This window comes from Procambarus clarkii, chromosome 41 (genome assembly GCF_040958095.1).
Source record: "Procambarus clarkii isolate CNS0578487 chromosome 41, FALCON_Pclarkii_2.0, whole genome shotgun sequence".
Taxonomy (NCBI): Eukaryota; Metazoa; Arthropoda; class Malacostraca; order Decapoda; family Cambaridae; genus Procambarus; species Procambarus clarkii.
In genome coordinates this window covers 21,536,209-21,549,293 of record NC_091190.1, presented here as the reverse complement: position 1 = coordinate 21,549,293, position 13,085 = coordinate 21,536,209, and positions in this window count along the sequence as shown.

The following is a 13,085-nucleotide window of genomic DNA, read 5'->3' as shown; positions in this document are numbered from 1 at the left end:
ACGGGGGCCTCACACCCCCCCCCCCAGACGCTACGGGAGCCTCACCACCTTCCCAGCCAGGCTCCACGGGGGCCTCACCCCCCCCCCTCCCAGGCTCTACGGGGGCCTCACCCCCCCTGGGCAACGGCGTACCCCGTTAAATATGTGGAGGGAGGAAAAGCAAATTCCTCCCTTCAGCTGTCAATCTCTATTTCCTGCGGCGGGCGAGGCGGCGAGACAGATGGGCGAACGTATTTTCCCGGGCAAAGGAAAAATATAGGAAAATAGTGCGTCTCTCCCTGGAATATTTCTCCCCGTCTTGAATACACGACCGAGGAAAGTTGCTTGCTGTTTAGCATTGTTAATATTTGCATTTGACAAGAAAATATTACTTGCTACCGTCGTATTTACTATTTACAATTATTACTATTATTATTACTGCGAAAAAGGTCAGAAACGTCGGCTCCCAACCGGAAGGTCCGGGGTTAGATTCTCGTGCAGGACGAGACGCTTGGGCATGTTTCTTACATCTAATGCTACTGTTCACCTCGCAGTTCCCCGGGAGGTTTAGGCAACTATTGTGGCTTGCATCCTGGGGGGAATGACGGTCTTTAGCTCAGGCAAACTTTGAAAAGCCTAATATAACCCTTCCTGGGGCCAGATTCACGAAGCAGTTACGCAAGCACTTACGAACGTGTACATCTTTCCTCAATCTTTGACGGCTTTGGTTACATTTATTAAACAGCTTACAAGCATGAAAACTTGCCAATCAACTGTTGTTATTGTTATTAACAGCCTCCTGGTGCTTCGGAGCTCATTAACTGTTTAATAATTGTAAACAAAGCCGCCAGAGATTGAAAAAAGATGTACAGGTTCGTAACTGTTTGCGTAACTGCTTCGTGAATCTGGCCCCTGAATCCTAGACTAGGAAACCCCGCTCTAGACTAGCGAATATTAATAGTCGTTAAGGGACAAAAGAACACCAAAACACCATCACAGTCGTAACAAAAAATTAATATTAAAAGGTAAAAGGAAGGGGGGGGGGGGGAAGGAAGGGGAATTTCAGAGCCACTAATTTCTTCACAGGAAACTAACGATAATTTAATTGTCAAAGAGCGAGGCTCCGGCCGCTCTTCCTGATGCCAGATTCGCGATAATTGCTGGCGATGTATGGAAAATTGGATGCAACGGGTCGACGTGTGTGAGGAAAGATGGAAGGAATGGGGAAGTAGGGGAGGGATGAGGGAGATGGGGAAGGATGAGGAATGATGCAAAATATTAAACGCATCGACTTTGTCAGGTCGAATGTGCTGTGTATGGTAGTGTGTCGAAATAGTTCGACATTCGACAGGAATAAGGAAGAAGAGGAGGAAGAAAGTGAGGAATGAGGAAGATGGGGAAGTAGGGGGGGAAGAATGAAGAAGGAGGGAAATGAAGAAGGGAAGGAATGAGGAAGATAAATGAGGAAGAAAGAGAGGAATGAGGAAGAGGTGAAATGGGGAAAAATATAGAGGGATGCGGTACTAATTCTTGTTCCACCACTTGCTCCACCTCCCTATATTCCATTTCCTGCTACTCCGTGTTTGGCCAAGACACTCCCTCAAGTGAGGGAGGCGACGCAGCGTACTCCTTCACCCCCACCACCTTCCACCACTTGTATCATCTCTTGCTCAGTTACACAATAAATCAAGGTTACTTGTCTTACCTTGTAGAGGTTATACTACACTAGACTCCCTATAGGTCTCACTGGAGCCAACCCGTCTTCACCAATCGCACGTCGCATTTTGACGCATACTCTATCTACGGGCAAACAATCATCGCACTAGAAAATGGTAGCGGCTCGCGAAATTAACATTCTTCTGGTAGGTTAGGAGAGGGCACGTTAGTATGATTCGTTTCTTGACGTTGGCAAACCTTAGGACACACAGAAGTCACAATTGCTTGATGCATCAAATGAGGGAGAACGGCCTATTGACATAGCTCGAGTGCAGGGGGGAGTTGTGTAAAACCCTGGTTTGTGCCTCGGAGAGGTTGCAGGATCCAGTAAGTTCAGTAGAACTTCGGTTTCAACTCCTTTTGACCATGTCGTAGCTCAGTCGATTAAGGCAGCGTCTGGGATGCTCTCGGACGCAGGTTCGAATCCTCGTCACGGCCCTTGTGGATTTGTTCTTAGGAGGACGGGCTGATTGGGGCACCTGATCTCATTAACAATATAGCCTCTAAAAGCGAGTGTTCTCATTTTACACCTATGACCATACTAACTATTTCGACACACTACCATACACAGCACACTCGACCTAACAAAGTCGATGCGTTCAATATTTTGCATCAGATGCCTATGAAGGTATAACTCCGCCTAATGATATCTACGGCGAGTTCTGGTCGCCTAAATCGAATGATTTGAAATAAGGAGAGGGCGGAGGAGTAGGCCTACCTGGTTAGGCCAGACACCTTAAGGCTTTACGGTTCTTGTTGTTCAGAGAGCTCCACTCTGGATAGATGAGAAGAGAACAGTAAAAATATAGCGCTTCCTTTATCCGTTCCTCATAGTAAAGAGGGAGTCGTTAACCATTTGATTTGTGTAGCAAACTATACATTTTAGTTTATGTATAGTTTCTGCATTTTGTCTTTCCAGATTAAAACGGAGCGCGTGTGTGCGAGAGACAGACAGACAATGAGACGCAGACAAGCCGACCTGCCTTAGATATACTCTGTATATCTAAGTATACTTAGATATACTCTGTATATCTAAGGCAGGTCCTGCGTTATATATACTCTGTATATCTAAGACTGGTGTATGGATGATACCTGCTTAATACCTGCTTGATGGGGTTCCTGGGAGTTCTTCTACTCCCCAAGCCCGGCCCGAGGCCAGGGTTGACTTGTGAGAGTTTGGTCCACCAGGCTGTTGCTTGGACCGGCCCGCAGGCCTACATACCCACCACAGCTTATCTACCTACTATCTACTACCTACCTATCTATCTACTTTCTACCAACCTACCATACGGCTTACCTTAGCCCCAACTAACTCGCTCCCTCCCCATCTGGATTGTCAACGATTCACTACACTTTTTGTCTCCCTTCCTCCTTCCCTCTATCATTCCTCTCCTCTATTGACCTTTGACTATTTGTATCTGATGCCTCATTCAATTCCTTTCTATATTATCTTTTCGCTTCCCCCTTCACACTGTACTTTCAATTATTCTCTCCATATCCAGTCCTTCACTCCCCTTCTATTGCTTCTCTCACTGATCATTCTTTTTCGAAAATCAGTAAACCTCGGTTTTGCCACCCAGTGAGAGCGAGGTACAGGAATATCCTATTGCAGGAAAGTCAAGAAGCCTGCCTCTTCTCCCCCCCCCCTCTGTCCAACTACTTGGGGGTGGACGGTAGAGCGACGGTCTCTGTCACGTCGGCGCTCAATCCCCCCGACCGTCCAAGTGGTTGGGGCACCATTCCTCCCCCCCCCACCGTCCCATTCCAAATCCTCATCCTGACCCCTTCCAAGTGTTATATAGGGGTAAGGGCTTAAACTGGCGCATTCTCCTGATAGTTCCCTTCCCTCTTCCCCCCTCCCCCCACTCTCTAGTTCATTCGCTATCTTCCCCTCCTCTTTTCCCCCACCTATTCATGCATTCTCTCCCCCTTCATCTTCCTCCGTACCATAGCATACAAAACACATGCCTGTACGCATGGGGTCTGTACATGCGCAAATGCATGCTGGAATGCGCCAATTTCCTCCCCCCCCCTTTTACAGTTCTAGTGCTCCAATAACTAAAATACAACTGCAAGTGAGGAGTAGTGAGGTCACGAGCAAGTGTGGTCTGGCCCGCCCAGCCCTGCTCATAAACCGGGACGCAGAACACCTTCAATTTTATGATCAATCACAAATTCTCCTGACAACCTCCCCTCGGACCCTCTCGCCTCCATAAAGCTGGTTGACGAGGAATGTCGATCTCCGGCCGAACTAACCCAACCTGTCGAGGGTATAAACTAAACAAAGCATTAAGCATCACCAGACAACCTCTCTCTCCAGAAACAAATAAATCTCAAGACAACACACCCCACAATGTCTTAATACACAAAACAACTACCCAAAATATCAGCGCATAATTTAACACGATAAAATCCTGAATTTATACCACTGTTTGTGTTGCAACATTCTTCCGTGAATTCAGCCAAACGGCTCAAAAATGCTTCGTAAAATTCCGCCCCGTGTCACCCCAAAATGGGGCAAACACGTCAAAAATTTACCCCAAGCGCTGGAAATCCGGGCAAGACGGCGACGAGAGGCGAACCAAGGACCACTAAGCAACATTGTGGGTGTTAGGAGGCGCGACAGACGGGCGTCAACACAGCCCTTCCACGGACCGAGCGACGCTTATACCATGTCGTCGGCCAGCTGCCAAGGTCTGGGACCCAGCCAGCGAGGTCTTCAAGGATCAGAGAGCCTTTCTGCGAGGCCGCGCGCGTAAGAACTGTAATCAATCCTTCTGGGTTTCCAAGGGCTGGGAGATTTATTTCGGTTCCTAATGATTCTGGGTCTTTCAGAATCCTTCCTTCAGCAGCGTTCGAAAGATTATGGTGTTTATCCATGAAGAATTCAAAATGCGGGTTCTATAGGACGAGAGGTTCTTCCTGTGCTTCTCTAAGGTATTTTCCCATGTCTAAGAGACCCATCTGCAGGTCTTTCAGGACTGAGACTCCTGTGCAGGTCCTTCCAGGTCGAAGAGTCCTCCCTGTGCAGGTCCTTCCAGGTCGATGAGTTCCACTTGTGCAGGTCCTTCCAGGTCGATGAGTTCCCCTTGTGCAAGTCCTTCTAGGTCGATGAGTCCCCCCTGTGCAGGTCCTTCCAGGTCGAAGAGTCCCCCCCTGTGCAGGTCCTTCCAGGTCGAAGAGTCCCCACTGTGCAGGTCCTTCTAGGTCGATGAGTCCCCCCTGTGCAGGTCCTTCCAGGTCGAAGAGTCCCCCCCTGTGCAGATCCTTCCAGGTCGAAGAAACCTCTGTATAGTCTTTTCAGGTCTAAGACCACGCCTCTGCAGGTCTTTCCAGAAATGGGAGAGCCCTCTGCAGGTCCAGTAAAAATTGAAGACATCCTAAAAGTGTTTGAGGATTGTGATGGTCATACGCAGGACTCAGTCCAGCGGCGGCTACACCCGGGAGGCGCCATAAACCAATAATGCTTCAATTTAGTGTGCGGTAAAATAAAGTTTACAAGCCAGAACACATTTATCCATTCTCATATACTTCTTAGTGCGCTGGAAGAGGAAGGACTGGGGGGGTCGAGCCTGTGTTCTTAACTATTTGTTTCTGCAGATAATGAGCGCCAGCTCTCAGACTCCGCCTCGGTTCAGAGTGTCTGCCCTTAGGTCTCGTCTTTTCAGCTGTCGGTTATGTATACCAATTAATGGTATTAGGCCTAATAACCTCCCCTTCCCCCCATAATTTACTCTATTAACTCAAATGCAGAAAGTCTCTTAGGAATATCGAGGTACACCTAGCCGACGACTGACGTTCTCCAGGAGGCAACCCACAACAGTTGCCCAGGAATCTATTTTCTGCTAAGTGAACAGAAACATCAGATGTAAGGATACTTACACAACATATAGAGCTGCCAGCCAATAGAGCCCAGGACCAATACGGTCCACAGAGCTCTGCGTGTAACATCGTCCGTATAAATCGATTTGGTATTTCTTTACGATTCCCTTAGGTAGCTTTGAATATTTCTCTTCTCTACCAGGGCCTCCTCTCCTCTACTAGGACCTTCTCTTCTCTACTAGGACCTTCTCTTCTCCACCAGGGCCTTCTCTTCTCCACCAGGACCTTCTCTTCTCCACCAGGACCTTCTCTTCTCCACCAGGACCTTCTCTTCTCCACCAGGACCTTCTCTTCTCCACCAGGACCTTCTCTTCTCCACCAGGGCCTTCTCTTCTCCACCAGGACCTTCTCTTCTCCACCAGGACCTTCTCTTCTCCACCAGGACCTTCTCTTCTCCACCAGGACCTTCTCTTCTCCACCAGGACCTTCTCTTCTCCACAGGGACCTTCTCTTCTCCACAGGGACCTTCTCTTCTCCACAGGACCTTCTCTTCTCTACTAGGACCTTCTCTCCTCCACCAGGACCTTCTCTTCTCCACCAGGGCCTTCTCTTCTCCACCAGGACCTTCTCTTCTCCACCAGGACCTTCTCTTCTCCACCAGGACCTTCTCTTCTCCACCAGGACCTTCTCTTCTCCACCAGGACCTTCTCTTCTCCACCAGGACCTTCTCTTCTCCACCAGGACCTTCTCTTCTCCACAGGGACCTTCTCTTCTCCACAGGGACCTTCTCTTCTCTACTAGGACCTTCTCTCCTCCACCAGGGCCTTCTCTCCTCCACCAGGGCCTTCTCTTCTCCACCAGGGCCTTCTCTTCTCTACCAGGGCCTTCTCTTCTCTACCAGGACCTTCTCTTCTCCACCAGGGCCTTCTCTTCTCTACCTGGGCCTTCTCTTCTCCACCAGGACCTTCTCTTCTCCACCAGGGCCTTCTCTTCTCCACCAGGACCTTCTCTTCTCTACCTGGGCCTTCTCTTCTCCACCAGGACCTTCTCTTCTCCACCAGGGCCTTCTCTTCTCTACCAGGATTCACTAAGCATTTACACAACCACTTCCGAAACCTATACATCATTACTTAAACATAGCGGCTGCGTTTACATTTATTAAACAGTTTACGAGCTTCGAAACTAAACAACCCAAAGATATTAGTGTCATTAAACACTCTCGTACTGTTTTTGAGCTCGTAAACTGTTTAGTAAACGTAAACAAACTGTCACAATTAAGAAAAGATGACGTACCGATTTCGTAAATGATTGCATAAGAGTTTGATGAATCCTGACCCTTGCCTCCAAATATAGTCCTCGCTCCTTTTCCTGTTCCCATCCTTCCAAGACCAACCCCTCCTTTCTCCAATCTCCACCTATTCAATACCATCTTCTAAGAGTTTCACCTGCCCAGTATACCCACTTTTCCCATACCATGGCTTGGTGAACTACTTCCCACTTCCCTAACTTCTTCCTTTACTCCGGCGGGATGGCCTTCACACACGGATCCTCTCCCCGTTCAAAACAAAGACATGAAATCCACACCAGTGCTATATCTACCATAGAGCAAACCTGGAAGATCTTCCTTTCATACGATCTTGAAATCCTTTAAATTCCGCTCTCCTACTTCCCAGTACCCCAGTACTACTGCTAGAATCCACTCAGTAAAACATCTAAATTACTGGGACCGACTAAAGAGCCTAAATCTGTACTCCCTTGAGCGCAGGCGGGAGAGATACATAATAATTTACACGTGGAAAATAATTTAGGGGCTGGTCCCAAACCTGCACACAGAAATAACATCACATGAGACCAGGAGGCATGGCAGGATGTGCAGAATACCCCCGTTTAAGCAGAGGTGCAACAGGTACTCTGAGAGAGAACTCTATCAACATCAGAGGCCCGAGACTGTTCAATACGCTTCCACTACACATAAGGGGCATAACTGGCCGACCCCTCACAGTGTTCATGAGAGAACTTGATAAGCACCTCCAAAGGATGCCTGATCAACCAGGCTGTGATTAATACGTCAGGCTACGAGCAGCCGCGTCCAACACCCTGGTCGACCAGTCCAGCAACCAGGAGGCCTGGTCGACGACCGGGCCGCGGGGACGCTAAGCCCCGAAAACACCTCAAGGTAACCTCAGGGTATGTACATATGATGTCCATGTTTTGTACTATTAGAAAGGATATAACAAAATAAAACGGACTAAACCTAACCTATCCTAGGCCTAAAAAAAAAACAATCCCAGGCCTACATACGAGATCTTAGGCCTAATTTAGTACACATATGTATTATACTAGGACAAGGGAAAGTTAGGCTTGGCTGTTACCTTCTTTCTCCGTCGAATACAAAAGGCCAAGTGATAACGTGGCGTTGTTTTGGGCGCAACAAGACGCATTATAAACATAACAGCTACAGGGCTCGCTATGGATGCTATGTTGATCAGACCACACACTAGAAAGTGAAGAGACGACGACGTTTCGGTCCGTCGTGGACCATTATCAAGTCGATTGTATGACAGTTCAGTGCAGTTTTCACACACACAATCGACTTGAGAATGGTCCAGGATGGACCGAAACGTCGTCGTCTCTTCACTTTCTAGTGTGTGGTTTGGTCAACTTTTTCAGCCACGTTATTGTGACTCTTCACCTGCACATGGATGCTGTCATTTTTGGATGACAGTGCAGGGGATAACAACTCAGTCCTGGACGACATCATTCCAAGCTTTTTACCCTATTTCTCTCCTGCCCTTCCAAACCCTCTTCCTCACTCTCCCTGCCACAGCTGGCTGGCTCCAGCTTCAGAAAAGTGTTGTACCGCCATGCAGTGCTTGAAGGCAGTGCTGCCAAGTCATGCCGTGCTTTAAGACAGTGCTACAAAGTCGTGCAGTGTTTTAAAAGTGATACATCGCCATCAACTCAACGACCGCGTTTTGACCGTCGCTGAAAATATGAAAAGAAATCCCATTATTTGCTACCACCACCAAACCTCCCAACCTCACCATAACCCTCTGGCACTTACCACAGTAGTCACCACCACCACCACCACCACCACAGACGCCCCACCCACCCACCACCACCACAGACGCCCCACCCACCCACCACCACCCCTTCAGAAGCTACGACTGAACAAGATCAGTCGTTCCACGCTGCTGCGTTTGGCTTCACCTTTCGTGCGTAAATTGGCTCGTTGAATTTCATGTTTGGCTTCATAATAGTGGCATGGATGGTGAAGCAGACGTGGAGTGCTGCCCCAACACTGGCTAAGGAGGAGTGGTGGTGGTCAGAATAGTTGATTAACCATACTCAAAGTGACAATTCCCTTGCAATGTTCCACAGTACATACCTTTACCTCTTCTACCCTTCAAGGACTGTACTCTGAAATTGTCACGGGAGTTTAGTTCATTTTTAGTTTGTTTTTACGCAGGTGGGAACAAAAACAAACGTCTTCTGACTCCTGTTGGCAGGTTAAGAGCTTTCCCTTCCCATACCTCGTGGACACAGGGACATGTAGTTAGGGGTCAGAGGGACATGTATAGGTAGGAGTGAGAGGGACAGGTGGCGTTGTTTGGGCGCAACAAGACGAATTATAAACATAACAGCTACCGGACTCGCTATGGATGCTATGTTGATCAGACCACACACTAGAAAGTGAAGAGACGACAACGTTTTGGTCCGTCTACCCTCCCTCTTACTTACTAAGTGCCTTGAGGTTGGAATGGGTGGTAAGAAGTGGGTCTTAGAAGAACTGACCTAAGAAGGGTGACTTGGTTGAAGAAGGTGGGAGTGGGGGGGGGGCGTAGGTGAGGGAGGGGAAGCAGTTGGTGTTCCAGTACACATTAACACTGATAGAGTTCAGAATACTTCAGTTCAGTGGCTTCTTTTAAGCCTTCCTTACTTGGCTTCGCTTGGGTGGTTCCGGAAGTCACTGCTACCGTGGCCCGTCACTGACGAGGCTTGCTGTTTGATCAACCAGATTGTTAGTGCCAGCAGCTCTCAATCCAACGTAGGCTACCATTCCCCCACCCCCCCTACTCCTTCCCCCTCACTATCACCACCTCCTTTATTCCTCTCTCTTGCACACTGCCAATCTTTTGCTCCTCTCTCTCTCTCCCTCGCTTTCACCCTCTCGACGTCATACATATTTCCTTCACTCCTATTTCACCATCTCCCTCCCTCCCTCCCTCCCTCAACACCAGCACTTGTCAACAAGGCCGGTGTATGCTTGAGGTAATTATGCAACACGGCGGGGGGGGGAGGAGGTGGTCAGGGGTAAGGGAAGGAGGAGGGTGATGAGGTAAGTAAGGGAGAAAGAAGGACAGGTAAGAGAGGGTGAAGAGGGATGAGGGGGGGGGGGAGGGAAGCGGGATGAAGTGAGGGAGGAGAGGTGAGGAGAGTGAGGAGAGGGGACAGCCATTATGAATGGAGTAATGAGAGGCCAAGAAAACGGGGGCTCACCATAGCCCGTGCTACATGGACACTTCGTTCTGAGTAGCTAAACCTAAAAACAACAACAAACAAGAATGAACAATTACATTAACATTCACACTCTACACCGTACACAAATTAACCTGTACATCCATAAAGTTGTTTCTACATTATCCAGATTGTCGAGCTTAACAACCATCCAACCTTTCCTCTCAACTAATACGTCTCATTTTGCATGTTAAGGTTCCAAAGGCTCACGGATATCCATGTTTTCTAGGTGTAACACAAGGCTTGGAGTCTGCGTTTTAGTACCCCTTATTATGTACGTTGTAGCAAATTAAGAGAACAGGTTGAACCATCAATCAGCGACACAGTAATGTTATGGACCTCCCTAAAAAGGTCATTGCTCTTGACCTGATGATATACATTTCTCTGGATAATGATCAAATTTTCGTTTGTAATCATTCACTGTATTTTCTGCTAATCGTATGCAGAGTTAGAACCAAAATAGACATGTAATATCTGAACTATTAGTTATTGGTATGAATATGTGGAGCCCGTAATGAAGAGCCACGTGTGATGACTACACCAGGTGTCCAGTCTTCCCTACCCTCCCAGTCTCTCCTACCCTCCCACAGTCTCCCACGCGGCTACCCTCCCACAGTCTCCCACGCGGCTACCCTCCCACAGTCTCCCACACGGCTACCCCTCCCACAGTCTCTCCTACCCTCCCACACGGCTAACCCTCCAACAGTCTCCCACGCGGCTACCCTCCCACAGTCTCCCACACGGCTAACCCTCCCACAGTCTCCCCTACCCTCCAACAGTCTCCCACGCGGCTACCCTCCCACAGTCTCCCACACGGCTACCCCTCCCACAGTCTCCCCTACCTTCCCACAGTCTCCCACGCGGCTACCCTCCCACAGTCTCCCACGCGGCTACCCTCCCACAGTCTCCCACACGGCTACCCCTCCCACAGTCTCCCACGCGGCTACCCTCCCACAGTCTCCCACACGGCTACCCCTCCCACAGTCTCCCACGCGGCTACCCTCCAACAGTCTCCCACACGGCTACCCCTCCCACAGTCTCCCCTACCCTCCCACAGTCTCCCACGCGGCTACCCTCCCAGTCTCCCACACGGCTACCCCTCCCACAGTCTCCCACGCGGCTACCCTCCCACAGTCTCCCACGCGGCTACCCTCCCACAGTCTCCCACACGGCTACCCCTCCCACAGTCTCCCCTACCCTCCCACAGTCTCCCACGCGGCTACCCTCCCACAGTCTCCCACACGGCTACCCCCTCCCACAGTCTCCCCCTACCCTCCCACAGTCTCCCCTACCCTCCCACAGTCTCCCACACGGCTACCCCTCCCACAGTCTCCCCTACCCTCCAACAGTCTCCCACGCGGCTACCCCTCCCACAGTCTCCCACGCGGCTACCCCTCCCACAGTCACCCACACGGCTACTCCTGGCGCCCGAGCTGCTACTCTCCTGGTTCACCCTCATTGCTATTCCTTCAGCTACCTTCCTACACGTACACACACACACACACACACACACACACACACACACACTCGCTCCCGCCAGCACTGCTAGAGACAGAGAAGTGACACTACCTTAGCGAATTGTCGCTATAAATGTCTCGTCTTCCCCTTGCTGCCTTCACTGTTGTTTACCTGCAAAACAAGACAAAATAAACATTGATAACATTATTTGACTATATTATATATAATGGCTGCGAGTATATGTATGACGCATAGATATATATGTGGGACTATATGTCACTTGTATTGTTATCATTCCTACCAAAGAGTTCATTTCCTTTATTATATATACTCTAAGTCTCAGTCTTCGTAACTTTAGTAATGGATTAAAGACTACTTAATTAAACCCACAGATTTTATAACCAACTTATCTGACTTTAAATTAGATTGACAATAAATGAAAACCAAACACCACTGTTAAATAAATAAAACAACTTTAAATTACTTAAATCTTTACTTTGTAAAGTTAAATCGGATGGATTGTAAGTAACTGCATTCTTCACTACTCTACAAGACGAGGAACCTCTGAGGGAACTGTCCTCACCCAGTCAACAATCACCCCCTACCAACTAGCCCTAGACAACAATCACCCTCTATAACTACTCCGTCAACAATCACCCCCACCAACTAGCCCAGACAACAATCACCCTTTATAACTTCTCCCAGTCAACAATCACCCCACACACCTAGTTCTTGTCAACAATCACCCCCCACCAACTAGCCCCAATCAACAATCATCCCCCACCAACTAGCCCCAGTCAACAATCACCCTCTATAACTACTCCCAGTCAACAATCACCCCCACCACCTAGTCCTTGTCAACAATCAGCTGACGCGTCACTCGAGTGGATTATCTGAACATAAAGATGGAACTCGGGCCGCCTTATAGATCTGAGCGAAGGATTTTACGGCGTCAGTAAAATGCGTTTCCATTAGTCTAACGTGACTCCATGTAAAATATTGGGAGGCATTTTCAGGGGCACCCAACATAACGGTCTTTGAAGGAACCGAGCGGCATAAGGGGCTTCCCAGCGGTGCCAGGGGTAGGGGAGGCAGAGAAGGGAGAGTGATGGGAGGGGAAGGGAAGGGGGGAGAGGAAGGGAGAGGAAGGGGAAGGAATGGGAGAGAGGAAGGGGAGGGAAGGAAGTCCCGTACCCCCCAGCTTGGACACATACTGCTCATTGATCACTTCTCTAACCCTGTCCATGGAGGACAGAAGAAAATGTATATATGCTGGTTAGCATTGTAAATGTGTGGCCACGTCTGTGGTAGAAAATAATAAAAAAAAAAAAAATAAAAAAAACTGCTCATTGATTTTGGTAATTCGAGAACCTCTTTATATAATGCCTAGCGAATTATTGCTAATTTCTGTTATTTACATAATAAAATCAAGTAAAGCTACGAATTAACTTGACTGATGCAGGTGTATACGCTTTCAAACGCGCAGACGAACGTAAGTAAGGCGTCAAACAAAATTATGTTGTCAAACAAAAGTATAGCGTGCGCGAGGAGGCGTTCTCCCCTACTATGGTGCCAGTGTCCACTCGAGGAGT